Raw genomic sequence first — 24,846 nt, forward strand, 5'->3', positions numbered from 1 at the left:
CTTACAGATCTGAAACCTTTTCATAATAACAAAACAAAACTTGTACAAGCTTCGCACGTGGCTCTGATACCACTGTTAGCTTTTCGAGCCTCAAAAACTGCTTTTTGTGTTGCGGAAACCCCGAAGCTAGCCACGGATTCGTGCGGAAATATATAAAATAATCTTGTACATGTTTGTCTACACTAGATCTACCTTAGATCTACATGAAAAGAGCGTTACCCTTGTAGCGATGCCCTTTGCTTATCCCGCTCATCCAAAGGTTGTCGGATCTCGTAGAGTGTCAAGTGAACACTCCTCTACACATATCCACACGGAAAAAAAGGTGGAGAGATCAACTTAGAGTGTGCTAGCACCCTTGAGAAGTGTCGGCAATGGAGGATGAGAGGGAGAGAAAAACTAGAGAGGAAGAAGAAGAAGTGAATGAGCACACTATGCAATTCATTCACACACCTTAATTGGTCGGCCGCTTAATGGAGGTTTAATACATCCATGGAACACCAAGAGTCATGGCTCTTGGTCTTCCTCATGAGGTGGCATGCAATGATGTAGCCTTGATGATGTAGAACATCATCATTGGCCGGCCCCATGCCAAGTCACAATGAGGTGGCATTTGGCCAAGTCAAACTTGACCCTTCATCTTCCCTCTCATGTCAAGTCAAACTTGACCTTTTTATCTCCCATGGATGATCAAACCTAACCTTTGATTCAAGTCAATTTAATTTAATGAATCTCTATTCATTGAATTAAATTGACTCAATGAATCATAGTCAAAATTAGACTTATTCAACACATGAATCAAATTGAGTCCAACTCAATTAGTCTAATTTGGATTACTCTTAATCCAATTTGGTTCATCATAAGAACCTAATCCTCTTGGTCCATTATATGAACCTAATCTCCATCTAATTGCCCTTTGTGTATGACCCTATAGGTTCTTGTAACGTTGGCAATGCACCTAAACCCATTTAGAAACATAAGTAATGAGCGGTATCTAGCAACACATCATTACTACCCAAGTTATAAGAATGTTGAGATCCAACATCACCTTTGTGACTACTAATTGTGACTCTCACAATATGTGACAATGTCCTTCTATCCTTGACATCTAAATTGATTAATTGAGGCATTGACCGTGTCATCCTCTAATCAATTTATGTCTTGAACTCTAAGTAGACTCACTCTAATCAAATGAGCTCAATATCTCATATTGACTCATTTGGGCATGGCCATGCACTTAGTGGTCTCACTCTATCAAGAATCATGATGTCACTCCCGTCATATAGGAGGGATAGATCCCATCTACATCACTCACATCCCTCCGCATAATTTGTTACATACCCAGTAGTCGCCTTTAGAGTCCACCCATTTACAGGTGACGTTTTACGAAGCCAAAGTATGCAACTCCTTATATAGGGAACCATGGTGACTTCAGGTCCAAGGATTGATAGTCATACTAAGAATCACATGAGAAAGTATATGACACTCATATAATGATCCATGATACTTTATCATGGCGGGTCATTCAATATACATTCTCCAATGCATACCCATTTGTCAACTTGATATCTAATATCCATGACTTGTGAGATCAAGTCATCGAGTTGACCTATGCTAGTCTCAGCACATTAACATTGTCCCTGAATGTTAATACTTGACTAGGAATGATTAAGAGTGGTGTTCTCTATATCATCTCACTATCAATTCAACCAATTGATTGATATAGATAAGAACCTTCCACTCAAGGACGCTATTATACTTAGTTATTTGGCACCAATACAAGTAAGTATAATAACCACAAAGAAATGCCTTTATATATATAGGAATATGATACATCGATTCCATAAAACAATCATCACATGATTGGCTCTAGAGATCTCACTAACAAAACTTTGGTTATCCATGACATTCTCCATGAAAGAAATGGGAGATGAAACTTACATCCTAGGGATGAAGATCTATAGAGATAGACCGAAAAGGTTGCTTGGTCTTTCACAACCGACATATATAGATAGAAACGGTTTAGCATGTCTGAATCCAAGAAAGGTTTCATAACTATGAGGTATGGAATTCACCTTTTGAAGTCTATGTGGCCATGCACAAAAGATGAGAGGATTTGCATGGATAAGATAACTTATGTGTCCATAATAGGATCTATCATGTATGCTATGTTATGTACAAGGCCTGATGTATCATATGCTTAGAGTGTTATGAGCAAATACCAGTCAAATCTAGGAATGGATTATTAGGTGGCTGTCAAGACAATCCTTAAGTTCTTGAGAAGAACTAAGGATATGTTCTTTGTATATAGAGATAGTGTTGAAACAAAAGTACGGATGAGTCACATCTCTTATGAAAGAGTTAGACCCTATTTGGTTTAGTCATGAACCAATTTATTTTAGCTATGAACCAACTTGATTTAGTTGTTAACCAAACCAAGGGTTTAATGGGCTAATTTTTTGTTAAGACATAATGGGTTGGATTTGGAGTTTCTAATCCAACTCATTAAAGAGGATGATATATTGATATGGTTAAGAGAGAATTAACACACAATTCATTATTGTCTTGATTAGGTTTTAGAAACCTAAACTCAATACCTCTTTCTCCCTCTCCCTCTCTCTTGTCGTCGACCATAACAAGAGGCTCTCCTCTTGTTACCGTGAGCCACCCAAAGGAAGAAGATCTTCCTTTTACTTCTTCTTCATCTTCTTGATCCTTCTCCTTTGCTCGTAGATAGTACCTTAAGAAGGTGAAGCTTATTTGTCTTGACGAGCTAGGCATAATAGAGGTGAGGTTCGATAACATCACAAATGGCTATGCCCTTCTCGTTACAAATCATCCATAAGGTATACCTAGAATAATTATTATTTAATTTCATCTTATTTTATGATCTTATCTACATGATTGTATCTTGCATGCGTGTAGTGTGTGTTGTGTAATAAATTAGTTTATTTATCATTAATTCTTCCACTGTGCATGTTCACAAAACATATTTTTAGCACACATTGCATCGAGCAAATCCCAACACTTTGGATCTGCAAAACCCTCAAGTTCTGCCATGTAAACATACTCGAGTAGATTTATTTTAAGAAATGTTGTTTTAACATCCATCTGTCAGATCTCATAATCATGATAAGCTGCAATCGCAAGCATGATCCGAATAAACTTTAGCATCGCAACTGACAAGAAAAAAGAATATATCTCAGGTTGATGACATATCTCATTAGGTCTTTGTAGAGCTTGTTCTTCTTGAGCAGATTATGTCTCCATAACTTCTTACAGTGTAACAGATTTATCCATAACATATTGTGATACCTATTCAATTTCCAGAAAGGTCTAAGTGCTAGTCTGTGTATCTTGAATTTCTTCAAGATTGACTTTAATCCTACTAGATCTTCTAGAAATAAATTTCCTTTCTTGAAAAATATCATTTCTAACAACAAACACCTTACCTTGTGTGGGATTATAAAAGTAATATCCCTTCATTTCATTGGGATATCCTACAAAAATAGTACTTTATCTGATTTGGGTCCTAGTTTATCTGAAATTTGATGTTGAACGTAAGCCTCACAACCCCAAATATTCATAAAAGATATCTTGGGCCTCTTCTCAGTGCATATCATATATGGTGTCTTTATGACTGCTATAGACGGAACGTGGTTAAGTGTAAAAGCAGTGCTCTCTAGAGTAAATCTCCAGAAAGAAGAAGGAAGATCTGTCTAACTCATTATTGATCGTACCATATCTAATAAAATATGACTTCTCCTTTTTGATACACTATTCTATTGTGGTGTTCGAGCTGTAGTGACTTGAGATATGTCCCAAACTCAATTAGATGGTCATGAAACTCCTGGCTAAGGTATTCCCCACCTCAATCTGATCGAAGCATCTTAATATGCTTTCCATGTTGGTTTTATGCTTCATTCTTGAATTCTTTGAACTTTTCAAAAGATTCAGACTTGTGTTTCATAAGATACACATAGCCATATCAACTGAAATTATTAGTAAAAGTAATGAAGTATTGATAGCCTCCTCTAGTAGCTATATTGAAAGGACAGTAAGCATTGGAGTCTTTATCTTCTTGCCTAGTAAATAAGATTTGCATGCTCATATGATTCAAACTCAAATGAGTCCAAAACTCCATCCTTGTGGAGTTGGGATATGCAATTCTCATTGATGTGACTCAAGTGACAATGCTAGAGATATGTTTGGTTTAAATCATTAGATTTTAACCATTGGTATTTATGTTATAGATTATGTTTTCAAAAACTATAACATAGTATCCATTCACAAGATGTGCACTACAATGAAACATTTTATTGAAATAAATAGAACAACATTTATCCTTTATTACAAATAAAAAATCTTTCTTGTCCAAATAAGAAATACAGATAATTTTCTTAATTACGACATGAACATAACAACACTCTTCTAGTTCTAAGATAAGCCCATTAAAAAAAGATAAGGAATATGTTTCTACAACTATAGCAGCAACTCTTGCGTCATTGCCTACTCATAGGACTACTTTGCCCTTTGTCAATGATCTACTCTTTCTGAGGCCCTATACATTTGTACAAATGTGAATTGCATAGTTGGTATCTAATACCCATGAATAAGAAATAGATAGATTGACTTCTATAACATATATACCTAAGGTAGAAGTCTAACTTCTCTTCCTTATTACCTCCTCAAGGTATAGCATATAGTTCCTCTTACACTGTCTGATCTCACCATAATGGAAGCAGGTTCCTTCCTTAGTCACCCCACCGTTCGGATTCAATACAGGAGACTTAGTCTTGCCTTTGGCTTGGGTCTTATCCTTACCTTTGGGCTTCCATTTGCCTTTTTCTTTTTATAGCATCAAAATGATACTAGGCTTTGCCTTTTTATGGTTTAGTTCAATAGTTCTCAACATGCTTATCATCTCAGATAATGGCTTATCAATTTCATTCATGTTATAGTTCATGACAAATTGACTATAGCCTTCTGGCAATGATTGAAGAACAAAGTCAGTGGCCAATTCTTGGTCAAATAAAAATTCCAATCTTTCAAGGTTCTCAATGAACCCAATCATTATATATATATGAGTTCCTACAAGACTTCCCTCCTGCATCTTGCATTGAAATAAAGCCTTAGATATCTCAAATCTCTCATGTTTGGCTTGCCTCTGATATAGTTGTTTAAGATGTGCAACTATATCATGAGAATCCATGTTCTCATGTTACTTCTAAAGCTCAGAGTTCATAGTTGCAAGCATAAGGCATGGCACATCTATTGCATCATCTTGATTCTTCTTATAAGCATCCTTATCAGCACGAGTAGCAGTAGTAGTAGGTGGTTTAGTAATAGCATGCTGATATATTTTTCGTTCTTGCATGAGGATAATTCTTAAGTTTCTGTACAAGTCCAAGAAATTAAATCTATTGAGCTTTCCCTTATCAAGGACAGATCATAGAGTGAGAGAGTAATCAACGTACTAGATGACATGATTATCGACAACAAGAAATATAGAAATAAATACCATATTTCAATCATTTAATTGGGTCTTTAATTAAATGATTCTCCCACTAAATTGTAAAGTTTGGTTGGAGCAAGTCACTACTAGCTTCAAACCCAAATGCAAGCACATTCAAGTGGGACAAGATCCATATTATATCTCATCTTGAGTTTGCTTGGACTAATCACGCAAGTCTCATATAATTTAGGTAGGCAACCTTTACCAATTACATTATATGCAACTCTTGTATAGTTGGGTGAACAAAATCCATATTATACCTCATCTTGATTTTGCTTTGGCCAATCACCCAAGACTTGTATAATTTAGGAAGGCAACATTTATCAATTACATCAAATGTAACTCTTGTATAATTGGTGAACAATACTATTTGTTCGTTTGCCCATTGTATGGGGTATGCCTCTAAGTTCTCAATCCAATTGAAGTAACCTAGTTAAGTCACACCCAAATTTCAATAGGCAGACATTACAATTGTTCTTTTGCACTCTACTAAGATAAAATAAGTCACTTTTGATTTAGCAAACCTGACTACAATTGATCGTTGATGTGCGTAGATTGTATACACTTCTTTAGCATGTTTTGATGCACATTCACATACTTTGAGCATGCTTGATCTATGTATTTTCGTACTTCCAGCTTTCCTTTTTAGCATATTTACTCTCTTTGTTCGGAGATCTACTTTTGTGCATTTTCTATACGCAGGAGTCGAATTTGGTGAAGGATGCGTGTTCGAGGCCAAACTTGGTAGCAAAACGATGGAGGAAGCCTTGATACCTGAACCCCACACGACCCTGCCATTGGGGTTTACCCAGGCCGTGTGGAGATGAGAGACTATGTAGCTACAGTAGAGAAAGAAGATGGCTTGGCCGTGTGAACCTCACACGGTCTTGCCAAGGTTTGAAGCCCAATGAAGCCTAGGCCGTGTACACCACACGAGTGATGGCCGTGTGAACCACACGACCGTGCCAGGTTTCCAGAGGCGAAGGCAGTACAGGCCGTGTAGGTCTACACGGTCGTGCAAGGGGGACATTGGTAGAGGCGAGCCATGGCCGTGTACCTCACACGACCGTGTGAGGTTAGCAGAGAGGAGAATGGAGCAGGCCGTGTGATCCTCACACGGTGGTGCTTCACGGCTGTGTGGCGCCCAAACCCTTCTTCTATATAAAGCTTCCTTGTTGATTTGAAAGGGGATCTTCTCCCCTTTGGGAGAAAGGAAGATTTGGGCGATTCCTTCCATTCTTTGGTGGATTTCTGGGCGATCTAAGGGAAGATCTTCACCGATTCGACTCCGGGAACGTGGATTGGATCCGAAGACTGTCTTCTTCATAGATTAGCCTTCTTTTTGTCCTTTTCTTGGATTGGGATTGAGAATGCTTGTAATCTTTATGTTTTCAGATTTCTTTGTTCGATTTATGGAGTAGATATCTTGTTCTAGGATGGAGGGAGTATTTGTAAGGAAATCTTGATGTAAAACTCTTATGGATATGTCAATTTCCTATTTCTATGATTTTGCCCTGTTTTGTATCTATTCTTTCTTGTGTGGATTGTTGTGATTCGGGCTTAATTACCATGCTTGATTGAATGTTAAAATATCTTATGGATCTTGTATGGATTGCTCCTCATTCAATTTTCCGAGAGATCTTCGTGACAGGAACATGCCAGTGTAAGGATGCTTGAGGGGTAATCTTGAAGGGGAGATTAGGTATTTCAAGAAGGTAGGATAGATAGGTAGAATTAATCTTTATATCTTGATGGGTTGATGAGTGATGGATTCCTATGTTGATTTTCTGAGGGACGCACGTGACAGGCAAACCCGTGTAAGGACAACATAGATTCATTCCTAATTAATCAATCTAGGTATGGATTTCAGTCCTAGGTCGATTCTCTATTACAAGAGAGAACCGACAACCTTCTACAAATGATGGACAATTGAGAAAAATGATTTGGTAGATCATTTACATTGAAGAACCTTACAAAGAAACAAAAACTCCTAGAATATCCCTTGTCATTGCCTTTATTTCTGTTGCCTATTCTTTCATTCTTTTGTTTACTTTTCATAGTTACACTTAGACTTTGTTAATCCATTGATTTGTTGTCTAGCTAATTTGCTTTGAGACATTCTTAGTGCTTATTCTAGTCCATGTGGATACAATAATCTTTTATATTACTTGCGATATTTCCGTACACTTGCGGAGGTCAACAAGTTTTTGGCGCCGTTGTTAGGGATTGCACTGTAACATTTGGGATTATCAATTGAGTTAGACTAGACATAACTTTTCTTTTCATTTGCATAGTTGTAACTAATTGTTAGAATTCTGTTTTCATTAGCTTTTCCTTTCTTGAATAACATTCTTGTCAATTCTTTTTGTTGTAACTCTAATTCTGCATTTTGATTCTAACATTCTTGTCTAACTTTTCTTAGTTTTCTTTGGATTTAGTCTCTTTCTTTGATTTTCATTTGTAAACATATCTTGGTATCTTGTTCTTGTGTATGCGAAGATCTAACTTTGCAGGAGAACTTCTTCCTCTAGACCCTGAGATAGACAGAACATTTCATAGAAGAAAAATTCTGCAAAGACAACAAGAATAACAAGAACATTCTATTATGGCAAATAGACCACTAAAAGTTTATGCAGCACTTTATGCTAGAGGTTTTTGATCTAGTATTTCAAGGCCTTCAGTTGAAGCAAATAATTTTGAGATCAAGCCTACAATTATATCTTTGGTGCAACAAAATCAATTTGGTGGAGGACCGCATGAAGACCCAAATCAACATTTAGAGGTCTTCTATGAGATATGCGGGACAATGAAGATGAATGGTGTTCCTTCGGAGGCAGTGCACCTACTTTTATTTGGGTTCTCCTTGAGAGATAGAGCCAAGAAATGGTTAAACTCTTTGTCTCCAAATAGCATCACCACATGGGAGCAATGTGAGCAACAATTTCTTGATAAATTCTATCCTCCAAGTAAAACGGCCCATATGAGGAATCTTATTGCAAGCTTCAAGCAAGCAAACTCTGAATCTTTATTTTAAGCTTGGGATAGATACAATAGTATGCTTAGATAATGCCCACACCATGGTTTGGAAAGATGGTTAGTGCTACATACGTTTTATAACGACATTAATTATCATACAAAAATATCCCTTGACTCAGCTGCTGGAGGGGCACTTATGAACAAGAGTTTGGATGAAGCCGAGGAGATAATTAAGAGCGTAGCACAAAACCACCATCAATGGGATAATGAAAGAAGTGGTGGCTATTCTTGTATGAACCAAACAACAAAAGCATCAAGAAAATTTGATGTTGATGCAGTGACCTTATTGGCTGCAAAATTGGATGCTCTTACAAAAAAATTTGAGAATATGGGAGCTAGCTCTAGTACGGTCAATGCCATTGTATCTTCTTGTGAGGTATGTGGAAGTTCTAAACATTTGAATGACTCATGTCCATTGGGGGCTATCACTGCACAAATCAATCAATTAAAGCAATGTGATGCAATCATGGGTTTCGATCAAAGGCAGAACAACCCATACTCAAATACCTACAACCCTGGATGGAAAAGTCATCCAAATTTTTCCTATAGAAATAATCAAGATCAAGGACCATCTATGGGGGCAAGACCTACTTTTCAATCTGGGCAACAAAATTTTCAGCAACAGTCTTCTCAAGGCTTTCCTATGTTTAAAATTGAAAAGATGTTTGAAGATATTATGTCCACTCAGAATGAAATGAAACAAGACATTTTAAAGCTTACTTAGAGAGTGGATTATTCTAAAAGACATCAAAAGATTCTAGAAAGTCAGATTGGCCAACTAGCCCCCTCATCTTCTAGAGCACCAAGACAATTACCTGGCAAACCTGATGTCAATTCTATGGAGCACTGCAATAGAATTGAGCTTAGGAGCGGACAGACCTTGGGAGATCCCCAAGTGACTGCTCCAAAAGGGATGCACACTGAAGAAGAGCTCTCTCCTCCAACACCAAATCAGATTCAAGACAATGAGGAGAGTACCTCTAAGGTTGAAGAGACTCTTCCACTCAACCATCAAAGTATAGCAGTCCCTTTTCCTCAAAGACTTCTCATATTAAAGAAGGATGAAGAATTTGGCAAATTCTTGGAGAAGGTAAAAGAAATATGTGTTGAAGTACCACTCATTGATGCAATCCTTCAAATGCCCAAATTTGTCAAATTCCTAAAGGACATCATGTCAAATAAGATAAGGAAAGGTGACATAGAGACCATTGCACTTATAGAGGAATGTAGCGCTCTTTTTGAAAAGAACACTTCCCCGACGTTGAAAGACCCCGAAAGCTTTTATATTCCTTGTAATATAGGAACTGAATTTATTGAGCAAGCTTTTTGTGATTTGGGGGCAAGTGTTAGTCTCATTCCTTATTCTATTTGTAATAAATTAGGTCTCAAAAACTTTAAACTCACTACCATGGCACTACAACTTGCTGATCACTCCTGCAGGTACCCTATGGGTATCATTGAGGATGTGCCGGTAGAAGTAGGTGGGAGTATAATTCCCATCGATTTTGTTGTGTTAGACATGGAGGTGGACCCAAAAATCCCTATCATATTAGGAAGACCATTCTTTGCTGCAGCAGGAGCTATTATTGATGTTAAAAATCATAAACTTTCTTTGGTGATTAGTAGGGAACAGTTGGAATATGATTTATCTAAAGCTTCTAACCATGCCTCTTCTCTCTTAAATAATTGTAGTAGGGCAAGCATTTACAAACTGGAGGAATGGAATTTCCATCCTCATGGGAGGTCACCAAATGAAGAGAATAATGTGGTGGAAGATGTTGGGAGGAGACCTCCCAACAAAAGTGACAAATATGTCTGCCCTCATAGGGCAAGGAAAAGAGAGGAGTAATCAAGATTGGTCGAGCTAAAGACCTTAAACACGCGCTTCTTGGGAGGCAACCCAAGGGTTCTTTTTAGTTAGATTCATTCCATGTTTTTGTTGATTCATAAGTAGTATTTTTACTTTTCTTTTTGCTTTATTTTTAGGTTGAAATTTCACTTCCATGAGCTGGCCATGACTTTTTCATGGGCATGGAAGTGTTGGAAGAGCTAGAAGGGAGAAAAATCATCAATTGGAGTAAAACAGAGCATGGCCGTGTGTTGTACACGACCAGGCTCATGGTGAAGAGAAGGGAGATGCTTGGGCCGTGTCTACATGACACGGCCGTGTGTGGAGTCTCCAAAGAAGGAAAGGTGGATGGTCGTGTCCCAGACACAGCCATGTGAAGAATCCAGAGGAGGAGAACTTCTCCACCATGTCTCACATACGGCCGTGTGAAGGAACCAGTGCTGAAGCATGCACTAGCCGTGTCATCTGACACGGCCGTGTGCTGATTCTAGAGAAGGAGGATGTTGAGGCCGTGTCCCAGACACAACCATGCGTGGACACCCGGGAGGAAGAAGTATATGGCCATGCCAATTGGCACGGCCATGTGACTCAACCCGAGAAGGAGAAGGGGGGGTCGTGTAGATCTACACGACCCGTGTGGAGAACTTATTCAAGCCGTGTCTCCTATACATGGCCAGATCTAGGCCTTGTCCCCCACACACCCACCTCATCTCAACACCATTTTCTCTCCAAAATTCCTCTCTTCCTCAACTTTTCTCCTAAACCTTTTCAGATCTAAACCTAAAACCCTTTCTACTCCACAAACTTCACCTAGATCTAGATTCTTCTTTTCTCCTAGATCTAAGATCTCTATTTACCTAACCAAAGACCTTGTTCTTCGAGACTTATTTCTTTAAGATCTAGTTCCTCCAACCTTAAACAGTACCTTTCCCACTCAAACTTGACATTATGTCTAACCTTTTGAAGAAACTACGTAAGGGAGGTGGTGGATCAAGTGGAGACAAGGGGAAGGAGCCAAGCAAGGATAAAGGGAAACAACCAGTCAAAGGCAAGGAAAGAGGGCATCATGCTACGAAGGTAATGACAATGAATTCAATATTGTATTTAGAAACGATGATCATATAACTAGATTTGCAATTATTGTCAATAGAAAGATTGTGTGTACAAGATATATGGACCCAACTATCCTTGACATGGTAGGAATTAGGGATGATGTAGATTGGATGATAGGGTTCCTAGATTGGAGTGATATGTTGTATTCACATCTACCAACTTATCCTTGACTTGTTTTGGAGTTTCTAAGTTCTCTAGATGTCCATTTTGCCAATGAAGATGATTTTGTTGGCAAGATAACTTTTAGGTTGATGAATCAAGACTTTTAATGGACATTTAGTGAATTTAACACTTGTTTTGGATTGTCTTCCGGTAGCTCTCGAAGGTTTGAATCTAGGTTTAATTGGAATCATTTTTGGAATTCAATCACCAGATTAGATCACCCTTATGAGCCCTCTAGAGCCAAGGCTTCTCACATGCAAAACCCTGTTTTCAGATATCTACATAGAATCATGAGCAAAACTATTTTTGGTAGGGGGTAAAGTGATGGAGTCGTCAAAAAGGTAGAACTTTATTCTCTATGGGCTATGCTACATAAGGTTAATTTTGATTCCGATTTTCATTTCTTGCAAACCTTAGTGAGAACTGCGAGGGCGTCTTCGAGATCAATAGTTCTTGGTGGTTTGATTACTCAAGTAGCAATTAACTTGGAACTTGATTTAGATGGGTTGGAGATTATTCATGGCAATGAGATGATCGACATGGATGCATGTCTTGCCATGAAAATAATTATTCGAGATGAGAACAGTTTCACATTTCCTTGGAGGAATGGTTTTCCTCAACCTCTTCCTTGTCCCGAACGAACTTCCATTCGTAACCCAGCTAATTGGGTAATCACTGATATAGACCCCGAGAATGTCGCCTCCATATCCGGAGACACAGAGCCACACATTGAGCCCTCGACATCTGGATACCCGCAGCCATCCGGTCACCCGGATCCTGCTAGGCATTCTTTTGCCTATGGTACGTGTCCCTCTAGATTTGACTTTTATAATTTTCGTACTTCTCTAGAATCGCTTCATGAGAAGCATGATGGCCAACGAAGAATGTTGGAAGGTCGCATCTCTTTATCAGATAATCAGTTTAGAGAAGTACAAGAGCACTTTCAATCCATGAGGAATTTTCAAGGTCAAGTGGTTGAATTTGTCCAGGATTATGGTACGAATCAAGCTAGAATGAGAGATTTTATGCAAAGCATGAGTGTCACTAGCCAATAAGTAGATGCTTTGTTTTTGTATCATATAATCCTGAGCGAAACTCTTGGTTTCCCTAGTTTTCCCATTGGTCAACCACGTCGTAGGCATCCTTTTCCTCATCGTCCTCCACCTCCACCTACTCCACCATATTGATTTCATCGGGACAATGAAATGTTTAAGTCTGGGGGGGGGGGGGGTGTCGAACCTAATTTTTCTTTTTGCTTTCTAGTTTTCAGTTTTTACTTATTTTCTGCATGTTAGTTGTTTTTGCTCTGCATTTTATTTTGATTGTCTTGCTTGGATTGCTTGTTTTGGTAGTCACTTGACTATCTTTTGAAATCTTGTGGCATACATCTTGAGAATATCAAAACTTCACTTATATGCTTTCTTGTCTTCAAGATTAAATGTTAGCACGTTCATTATCTAGATTCATGATGCTTAAATGATGCTAGTAGTATGATTATTATACCTCTTTTCTCTATCTTGGGTAGCATGAAATAAGCTAAGTATCTTATGGAGATGAGTTTTAGTTTTGGCTTGACCTTAAGGATCTTATTTTCACTACACCTATATTTGATGCTTGAATGGTTGATATCATTGAAATAGTCATGATTCATCTTGTTTGTTTAGTACTTGGTTTCCATGGTGATTTCTCAAACTTCATTTTCGTTATTGGATGAGGCTCAAATCATGTAAGCTCATTTGGAAAAATCAAAATATCCCAACATTTGTGTTAAAAGTACAATTATGAAATAAGATTTGCACAATGCAAATACTTATGAAAAAAAATGTGAAAAAAAAGCAAAGAAAAAAAAGTGAATAAGTGATATAAAAAAATAGTTGTCGTGAGTGGAATCTAGCAAGTCACCTCTTTGAGACCGAGTTAGGTTACTGGGGAAATGACTGCTAGCTTCTCTTGAGATTGAGCACGCCTTTGAGACCTTGGGTTGATAGAGAATATAAAACAAGTGTGTGGCAAGTAAGTGTCTATCACTGGTTACTTGTCTATCACCGGAAACATTAGGAATTCAAACTTGATGATGACTTAACTAGGACATAGATTGAAACTTGAAGAGTTTTGAGTTGTTTTTGCACTGTGTACAAGGTACTTATGCTTGAGCCAAACTTAACTTGTTTTCATGATCAAGCTTACTAATGAAACTTTTTGATAGAGTTAGGAGAATGCATTAGGGATATGAGAGCATTGTAGAGTATATGAATTTAGATTGCAATATTTTGCTTGAGGACAAGCAAAGGTTTAAGTCTGGGAGTGTGATGTGCGTAGATTGTATACACTTCTTTAGCATATTTTGACGCACATTCACATACTTTGAGCATGCTTGATCTATGAATTTTCGTACTTCCAGCTTTCCTTTTTGGAATATTTACTCTCTTTGTTCGGAGATATGCTTTTGTGCATTTTCTGTACGCAGGAGTTGAATTTGGTGAAGGATGTGTGTTCGAGGCCAAACTTGCTAGCAAAGTGATGGAGGAAGCCTTGATACCTGAACCCCACACGGCCTTGCCATGGGGGTTTGCCCAGGCCGTGTGGAGATGAGAGGCCATGTAGCAGTAGAGAAAGAAGATGGCTTGGCCGTGTGAACCTCACACGGTCGTGCCAAGTTTTGAAGCCCAATGAAGCTTAGGCCGTGTACACCACACAGCCATGTCTATTTTCCAGAGACCAGAGAAGCCTCGGTCATGTATGCTACATGGCCGTGTGAGGTTTCCAGTGAGCAAGAGAGTGTTGGCCATGTGCACCACACGGTCGTGCCAGGTTTCTAGAGGCGAAGGCAGTACAGGCCGTGTAGATCTACACGGCCGTGCAAGGGGGGCATTGGTAGAGGCGAGCCATAGCCGTGTACCTCACACGGCCATGTGAGGTTGGCAGAGAGGAGAATGGAGCTGGCCGTGTGAACCTCAGAAGGCCGTGCTTCGGGGTCGTGTGGCGCCCAAACCCTTCTTCTATATAAAGCTTCCTTGTTGATTTGAAAGGGGATCTTCTCCCCTTTGGGAGAAAGGAAGATTTGGGCGATTCCTTCCATTCTTGGGTGGATTTCTGGGCGATCTAAGGGAAGATCTTCACCGATTCGACTCCGAGAACGTGGATTGGATCCGAAGACCGTCTTCATCATAGATAAGCCTTCTTTCTTTCCTTTTCTTGGATTGCGATTGAGAATTCTTGTAATCTTTATGTTTTCAGATTTCTTTCTTCGATTTATGGAGTAGATATCTTGTTCTAGGATGGAGGGAGTATTTGTAAGGAAATCTTGATGTAAAACTCTTATGGATATGCCAATTTCCTATTTCTATGATTTTGCCCTGTTTTGTATCTATTCTTTCTTGTGTGGATTGTTGTGATTCGGGCTTAATTACCATGCTTGATTGAATGTTTGAATATCTTATGGATCTTGTATGAATTGCTCCTCATTCGATTTTTCGAGGGATCATCGTGACAGGAACATGCCTATGTATGGATGCTTGAGGGGTAATCTTGAAGGGGAAATTAGGTATTTCAAGAAGGTAGGATAGATAGGTTGAATTAATCTTTATATCTTGATGGGTTGATGAGTGATGGATTCCTATGTTGATTTTCCGAGGGATGCTCGTGATAGGCAAGCCCGTGTAAGGACAACATAGATTCATTCCTAATTGATCAATCTAGGTATAGATTTTAGTCCTAGGTCGGTTCTCTATTGCATGAGAGAACCGACAACCTTCTACAAATGATGGACAATTGAGAAAAAGGATTTGGTAGATCATTTACATTAAAGAATCTTACAAAGAAACCAAAACTACTAGAATATCCCTTATCATTGCCTTTATTCTTGTTGCCTATTCTTTTATTCTTTTGTTTACTTTTCATAGTTATACCTAGACTTTGTTAATCCATTGATTTGTTGTCTAGCTAATTCGTTTTGAGATAATCTTAGTGCTTATTCCAGTCCCTGTGGATACGATAATCTTTTATATTACTTGTGATATTTCCATACACTTGCGGAGGTCAACAATCGTGCTAGTAGGGAGTACCAAACTTTTGTAGGCATATGATATATGACCTAATTACGATAACTAATTTAGCATGCATCACATACAAGCTCAACATACATCACATATATGCATAATAAAAAGTGACAAGGTTATGGCCGGTATCTACGATCTTCTCAATCCAATGAGAAGATTGAATGCTCAACTAAGGGAATTGCATCTTCTCCAAGTGCTTCCTTGGTTGTCATGTGTTATTGGCCTCCTTCCTTCTTAATCACCATCCAGTAGATTACCACTCTTCTTACTTGTACATTACAAATTTAAAAAACCTTGAGTTACATTCGAAGGTAGTCTAATTTTTTAAATGGAAGTATATAAGGGTGAAAGGCATGACTCGAATGCTATATTATGAATTACTACTTTCACACACACAATCATCCAATCAGATTAGGGTAAAGGGCCAAAACCATGAACCATGGGATACATCATTTGTAATAGATTTATATCACAATTTTATTATAATTCAAAACAATGATTGATTAGCCACAACCCAACAGTGGCCCCACTAGCCGTTGTAGCTATCAAGATGAATGAGTTCATATCCTTAGTTCATCAAGATGAACCCAAGACCACCCTTGTAGCCACTGTACATAGCCTCAACCTTGATGTTCTAAACATGATTGGCTTTCATCATTTGGAGCAAAAACAACATGAGTTGTTGTTCACAATTGCTTTCACCATTTCAATCAGCAAAAATTGTCGATTGGAGCAAAAGCAATGTCCAGCAGCAATTATAAGTTATTATTCACTTTTTGATTGCTAGATGATAATTTAGTCCACATATCAGGTTGTTGTTCCATGTCTCAATCAACAACCATTGCTGATTGGAGCAAAAAACATCAATTGTTGTCCACGTTTGGAGGAAAATAAACGTCCAACAACAACATATATTCGTGCACTTCATAATAAAGGCATGTTCTACATATATATCACATATGAAATTGATCTACAACGAAGTATATGTATACACAAGTGGCTCTGATACCATTGTAGGGATCTTATATGAAAATGATCATATGCCCAATGAAAAAAGGATCCCTCCAGAGTTCCTTGCAAATACCATGCACTAGGGTTTCCTATTATATCAAATAGAATGATTACCTATGGTGCATGCCCAATACAATCTCAGCAACAACTTGTCTTTGGATGCAGATCTTAGCATGATCAAGTGTTAGCACCTCTATAGTATCCACACGAACACGTTCTCCTATTCATCTCACAAACTCACGATTCTGAGAGAAACCACCTTCATTGTGCTTGCCACCTAGGAGGTTCGGCCAAGAGAGGAACAAGAGGAACAAGGAGAAGAATCAAATTCATCTCATGGAAAGAATTCCAAAAGCCTTTTATACTCATCCAAGCAATACCAATGGTTTATGTCTCTTGGTCTTCTTTTGATTAATGATGAATTAATCTCTATTAATATTCATTAATCCTAATGGGTTGGATTTAATATATTGGGTTAACCATTACCCAATAATCCAATCTATATCCATTAACTCAATAAGTCTAATCATCTTATAATTGCCTTTTAGGGCTAATACTAATAGCTTTCTACTGCACTAGCTTACTAGGCACTAATTTATAAACTGGGAGCTTCCACTTGTACTTTTCTAGCTAGTTTACATCCAGTATAATTTGAATCAGAGAACCCAAATAAGTTAAATGTGCTAGTCATATGGTACCAAAATCCTACACTTAGTGTGCCCTTAATATACCTCAATATTCTTTTTACATTTATTAAATGTTATTCTTTTGCACATGATTGGTACATATCATACATATCAATTATAAATAAAATATCAGGTTGACTTTCAGTTAAGTATAATAACACATAGTGTTATAGTTAAGTCTACTGTTTTACCTTCTGAATCAGAATTAATTTTTACATTAGTTGCCAATGGGATATTGATGTTTTAGAATTCTCCATGCCAAATTTTTTTAATTAATTCTTTAGCATGTTTTGTTTGATAGACATAAATATCCTCATTGGTTTGTATTATTTATAAACTTAAGAAAAAAAATTCAATTCACCTACTAAACATAATTTAATGAATTCATTTAAGAAATTTGTATTGGTTGAGCCAAAAATTATGTAATCTACATATATTTGGGCTATAAAAAAGGTAGATCCGCTACCTTAGCGACCTCCCTAGTGTCATCCCCACGGATATGGAGGGAGGTTCATGCAGGTACACAGGTCATAGGCGTATGGCGGGGTAAACCCCAGGTCGTCAGTTCCTGAGAATCTACCCCTGGCCATTACGCTAGAGATACCATGCGGTCACCGTCTGCGCTACGCCCTGGGGGCAAGATTTGGGCTATAAAGATATCAAATAAGCTTGAGTCAATTTGGCCTTAGTTAAATCCTTTAGATATTAGGTATGATACGGGGTTATAAGGAGTGGATCCCGTACAATAATGTGAAAAGAGATATAAGGAGAAGAAAGAAGAGGTAGGGAGGCTCGGTTGAGATAGTTATGTTTGGTAAGCAAATTCCGATCGTGAATGTAAGATCGGCCGGGCTAAAATCGACTAAAGGCACGATGCATGTAGATATGCCTGGCAGGCAAAGCTCGGCCGAATATGGAATACCGGATGAACCGAAATAGGGGAAATATTAGCACGCGCACGTATGCCCAACAAGCGAACCTCGGTTAAGCATGCAATCCTGACTGAGAATATAAGCTCGATCGAGAATGCAAGCCCGACTGAACTAAAACAGACAAAGGACTAGCACGTTCAGATACGCTCGACAGTCGAGGTTCTACCGAGCATAAAGTACTGGTTAAACTAAAGCAACAGAGTGCCAATGAACCTAGGAACGCTCAGCAGGAAAAGCCCAGACGAGCTTAAATGTATGCATTCCTAAGCAGTCTCTATCTTATAACTGGCCAAGCGAAGACTGAGTGTGTATCATGAGGCTCAACATTCGGTAGGCAAAGCCCGGTCGAGCATAAAGACATTATAAATATAACACACTCAGTAGTAGAAGCCCGACCGAGCAAGAACATAACTCGCTCGGTAATATAATCTCGGGTGGGCGAGCAGACATATGGCTTACTAAGGTTATCAAAACGGGCTCGGCTTGGAAATATCCGATCAAGTATAGGCATAATACGCTCGATAATAGAATCCCGGGTGGGCATATAGACACACACTTTTCTAAGATTATTAGTATAAGATCGACCAAGCAAAATCCGGCCGGGCATAAACAACCTTGTTACATCCTTTACATATACTTGACCAAAATTAGCTTAACAGAAAATATTCTTGATATACAAATACATCTGTTATATTAATGATATATGAACAATATGTGATCATATGATAGCATGTTTCATTTGGCGGGAAAATTCTCTAGAAACTTCTGCAGGTGAACTAAACAACAAAGAAGGTACATCTAGGGTACAAAAAAGATTACTTGAACTATTATTACAGATGATGTCATCTCCTAACAAACTCTAATGAACCGGGGTCCACCTCACGACTGTCGAGGTTATATGAAGTGGTATAAAAAGGGGAATCCTCTCCGTTGGCTAGGTAAGGATAACATCATCACTCAAACCTAAGGCCACTTTAGTTTTACTATTCTTCTTCCTTTTCCTTCATCTTACAATGTGAGAACTGACTTGAGCATCGAAGGGCCTAGCCAGGGATTCCCACCCTGATCTTAGGTCACTAACGTTTGGTTGGTGGATCTCGTGGTGCGCAGGCAAGGTCCTCTCTAGTAGATTTGCTTCGTCGAATCTGCTTTTCCGGACTTCATCTTCTCCTGATCCACTTCATTGGAGGTGTCATTCTTCAAATATGCAGCATTGGGATCCTCTTCATCAACCTTCCTAATTACCCCTCAAAATCTCGCCGGAGATCCACTGCACTAGAGCTTCTTTAGCTTCTCAGGACTCAGCTTCTTCGCCATCTTCATCCACCAGAGCACAAGCGCTCCATCTCGTCGGATTTAAATAGGATCAAGGTATGTTGATAATCTTTCATACCAAGCCCTAGGATCTTCTCTTATCCATATAAAGCTTTCTTTAGTTTAAAAATATGGTTTGGGTGATCTAGATCCTCAAACCCAGAAGATTGATCTATATAGACTTCTTTTATGAATCTATTAAGAAATGTAGAATTTATATCCATTTGATATAATTTAAAACCCTTATGTGCTGCATGGGCTAGCAACATCCTAATGAATTGATGTCTTGCTATTGGAGTATTTGTTTTATCATAGTCAAGTCCTTCAACTTGTCAAAATCCTTTAGCTACCAATCAGGCTTTATTCCTAACACTTTCTCCTTTATCATCTAATTTGTTTCTAAAGACCTATTTTGTGTCAATAATTGATTTATTATCTGGCTTATGTACTAAGCCTCACACTTGATTTATGTTAAATTGGGCTAGTTCTTCTTGCATTGCTATAATCCAATCGGAGCCAAGTAAGGCTTCTTTTATAGATTTAGTTTCTATTTTGGATATTAGAGCTATTTGACTTAGGTTTCTATATGATGATCGAGTTTAGACTCCTAGAGTTAAGTCACCCAAAATTTGATCAGTTTGGTGAGTAGATCTTAATCTAGTTATGGTTCCTCTATTTCACGTATATTAGATTGAGGCCTAGGTTCATCATCTTCTTAATTTCTAATACTTAGTTCATGGCTAATATTATTAGGTTCATTATTTTCTCCAACAAAAATAATATTAGTTGTTTCTTCAACTTTCTGAGTGTTTGTATTATAGACTCTATAAGTTCTACTAGATGTGGAATAGCCTAGGAAAATTCTAATTGATGATTTAGATATAAATTTTCTAAAGTAGTCTTTAGTATTTAATATATGAATTTTACATCTAAATACTTTTAGGTAATTTAAATTTGGTATTTTATTATAATATATTTCACAGGGAGTTTTATTATATTTTGAATGTAACTGTAGGAACCCCAAGGTGTTTTGATGTGATCAAACAAATTAAGTTAGGTCATGTTCGATTTAACCCTTGTGTCTAAGTGTGCAGGAGCTTTGAAGCATAGGAAGTCGAGTGGAAGATGCGGCTAGTGAGAAGGATGACATGGGGAGAGAGTCGACGTGCTCGGTGCGTCTGAGGGACGCGGTGCCACGAAAGAGTACACCGATGGACGAGATGAACGTGTACGACATTCGAGGGATGAGAAACCGGGGAGGAAGGCTGCTCGAGGAGAAAGCCAGAACTTGGGTTCAGGTGAGCCCTGTTGGTGCGGAAAGCATCCGACGATTGAACCTAAGTTTTGATAATGGAAAAGGGATTCAAAGTTAAGTTTAATTATTATCTAATGTGTATGATTGAGTGTTTCAGGAAAGTCCTAGCTGCGGTTAGGCAAGTGGAAAACCCTAGGGGGTGGTAACCCTAGGTCATAGGGGGTGGTAACCCTATACGGGAAGTCTTGACGGGTTGGAGCTTCGGGCAAAAATCCAAGGGGGTGGTAACCCTAGGTTGAAATCCTGGTGTCGCGAACCGGGTGGAAGTCTGGACGGGTTGTGGACCGGACGTCCAGCATGAAGACCAGAAGCAATAGACGCTGAGTAAAAGTCCAGTTGATCTGGAGGATCAAACTGTTAAAGGTAAACTCTCCTAAGTGGAGTAGGTGAGGACGCGTTCCTCGGAAGAAGGAACAATAAGCGTCGGTTCGACCTAGGGTTTCTGGTAGGAAATTTGAAGTCAGAACCGGACAGTCCGATGACTTTCAAACTTTATATTTATGATATTATATGTGCTAACTTTTGTATTGAAGGATATGCTTGTGTTTTGGGTCTAACATGTCTTGCAGGTACAAAAGAACAAGGTTGAGCCTCGGATGAATAGTATCCGAGGCGCCTCCATAGAGCTTGGAGGCACCTTGGGTGCAAAGCAGAAGCTGGCTGCGTAGTAGGTTTGGAGGCGCCTCGGATGGAGCTGGAAGCACCTCGGACCAGAGCTTGGAAGCACCTTGGAGTGGCTTGGAGGCGCCTTCAAGTGGATGAGTTGCGACCAGTTCAGCGATGATCCACGCGGCTGACCCGGAGGCTTGGAGGCGCCTTGGATGAGGTTTGAGGCACCTCCAGCACTGTATAAAAGGGGTGTTGGAGTAGCAACTTAATTCAACGATTTCTAAAGTATTCTTCCATTGCGTGCTGCTCAAGAGACATCCCGGCCAAGCAACGACAAGTTCCCGACGACCCTGAGCTCCAGTTTCTATATTTTTGGTTATAGGTATAGCATTTTAATATTCTTTTGTAATACAAATTTGTAACCTTGCGCTTTCATAGTGAATTGCCCAAAGTAAATGCTCAACGAGCGTGGGGCTTGGAGTAGGAGTCGCCCAAGGCTCCGAATCAAGTAAAACCACTTGGGTCCTTCTGTGTGTTTTATTTTTCCGCTGCATTATTTTGAACGTGTTTTACGAATCCGGAATGAGTGAAAGCCACGAGCGCTATTCACCTCCCCTCTAGCGCGTTTCGATCCAACAATTGGTATCAGAGCGAGGTTGCTCTGAATTGGTACAACTATCGTTCGAGCATTTTTTTTCGTCGCTTTCTCGTTCATATAGGGTACAAATAAAACTCTATTAATTGGTACAACTACCGTTCGAGCATTTTTTTACGCCTTTCATTTTTTCCCTCCAAAATTAATTTTGAAAAATTCACTGTCATCTTTTCACCACTAGTCTGTATTAGTGAAATATCGTATTTTCAAAAATTTGTGGTAATTTTTTTAATATTATTTTATTATTTGTTGTCGAAATTCCTGAATTACTATTTTTATTTTTCTCCCGCACTACTAATCCAGGATCAAGTCCTGGGGCATTCATTTTGTTCGTTTTCTTTGTGTGCGAGATTCTGCTTTCATGGCTCTCCAAGAAGACTTCAGTACAGCTCGACCCCCGCTTTTCACCAGAGACGATTTTGGCTATTGGATGAACCGGATGGAATATCACCTCAAGACGCAAGTCGAGATGTGAATCATTATCCAGACCGGTCTCGAACTTCCACGTGACGGTGCGGGAGAACTAGTCTCATGCATCAACTGGGACGCGAGTATAAAGAAGAAGGTTGAATTCGATGCCAAAGCAACCTGCACGCTACAATGCAGACTTACAAAAGAAGAACTCAACAGAGTTGGATCCTTCTCAAGCGCCAAAGAGCTATGGGAGAAGCTGATCGACCTGGACGAAGGCACTTTCGAAGCTAAAGTAAGTAAACGCGATTTAATTTTGAATAAATTGTATAATATTAAATTGCAGGAAGGTGAGACGACAACCCAACATCACGCCCAGATACAAGACCTAGTCAACGGGCTTCATGCGATCAGCCAAAGGGTGGAGAACAGGGGTGTTATAAGGTATGCACTCAACGCTTTTCTGAGGAATACCTTGTGCGCATCCATAGTAGATCCATACATGGTATCGAAGGATCTCTCGTCAATAAAATTATATCAACTTTTTTCTGAATTGGAATTGTATGAGCAGACTAATGTACGCTGGGTCGAGAAGGGTATTGCCTTAATTGTAGGTACAAGTAGAACTCGGGAAGCTAAAGTAAATCGCAAAACCAAACCCAAGTCCAAAGACGAATCAGACGCAGAAGACGATGACGAGGTTATTTACAAACTAGTAAAGCTCGTAAGGAAGATATGCAAGTAGAAAAAGGTGACTCAAATGAAGACGAAGTACAAGACTGAAGTCACCTGCTATGGCTGTAATCAGAAGGAAAACTACAAGCCAGATTGTCCAAACAAGAAGAAAAGAAGGAAGGTGTTGAAGGCAACTTGGTTCGAGTCATCAGATGAATCCGAGACAGATAAAGAAGAACTGACAAGCTTCCACGCGTTACCAGTGCAAGTGAACATTGTCGAAACTGATTCAGAAACTGAGAGCGAGTTAGAAACTGAGTCTTAGCGAAGCCACAGATCCGCATCCGTTTCCGAAAGACCGAACCCTACTGTAAGTGCCCTACTCACCGAAACTCATTTAGATGAATTTCAAGAATTAGTACCTTACTTGATAAAAAAATTGCCAAAATCCAATGTTCGGGTCAAGTCACTCCAAAAGGAGGTAGCAACCCTTAAGGAAGCGACTTACTTGAGTTCTTTAACTGAGCCAGTTCAAATTGGAAACTCAACTCAAGTCGAATAACTAGAAGAAGAAAATTCCAATTTGAAAACTGAAATTAAAGAACTCATGGACACGTTGGAATGGTTCACCATGGGTTCCAAGAATTTGGATCTGATTCTTGGAAAATCAGCAAGCCATTTACAACAAGTCCGGACTTGGATTCAAAACCAAAAGTAAATATAAATCATATCTATCGTTAGTTAATAGAAATAATAGAAACATAATTCAAGCATTGGCCCCCAGGTCAAACTTTGTTAATCAAGTTGGACTTGGACAATATTAGGTCGCCAAGGATCAGATCCATAACTTGATATACCATATCGAGGCTATGATCCAGTGGGAGCCAATAGAAAGACTATCTTTACCAATAGCTAGAACTGATTGATGCTTGTTTATTTATTTTTTTATGCATGGTTAGATTTAGGATAGTTTAAGATGTAGGCATAATTTACACTTGTTTAGTTAAATCTAGGGGGTTTCAAAAATAAAATTAAATATAATTTCCTTGAGCGGTTCTGTCTAAAAAGTGGTGGATGATCCCATACACAAGAAGGCCAAGTGCCTCGCCACGACCTGGGAACCAATCTTTGAAATACATATTTAATTGACTAATTGGAAAATCTAAGTTTAACTCAAATGTAAATTAATCCTTAGAACTAACCTAAATTAAAGATAACCATCTCACAAAATTACTTAAGATTACCTTATTGATAACATAGAATCGGGTGAGATGGATCTAGCTTAAACATAGTCTAAAAATAATCAAATACATTCAATTTAAAATAAATTAATTCAATTCAAATCAACTTAATTAACTCTATAATCAGACGTATTAATTATTTAAAAATCATTTAAAAAAAATTTTTAATTTTTTTTTAAAAAAATTATTTTAAAAATTATTTTAAAATACTGTTTATAATTTTTTAAAAAAATTATTTAAAAATTATATTAAAATTTGTTTAAAAAT

This window comes from Zingiber officinale, chromosome 10A (assembly GCF_018446385.1).
Source record: "Zingiber officinale cultivar Zhangliang chromosome 10A, Zo_v1.1, whole genome shotgun sequence".
Taxonomy (NCBI): Eukaryota; Viridiplantae; Streptophyta; class Magnoliopsida; order Zingiberales; family Zingiberaceae; genus Zingiber; species Zingiber officinale.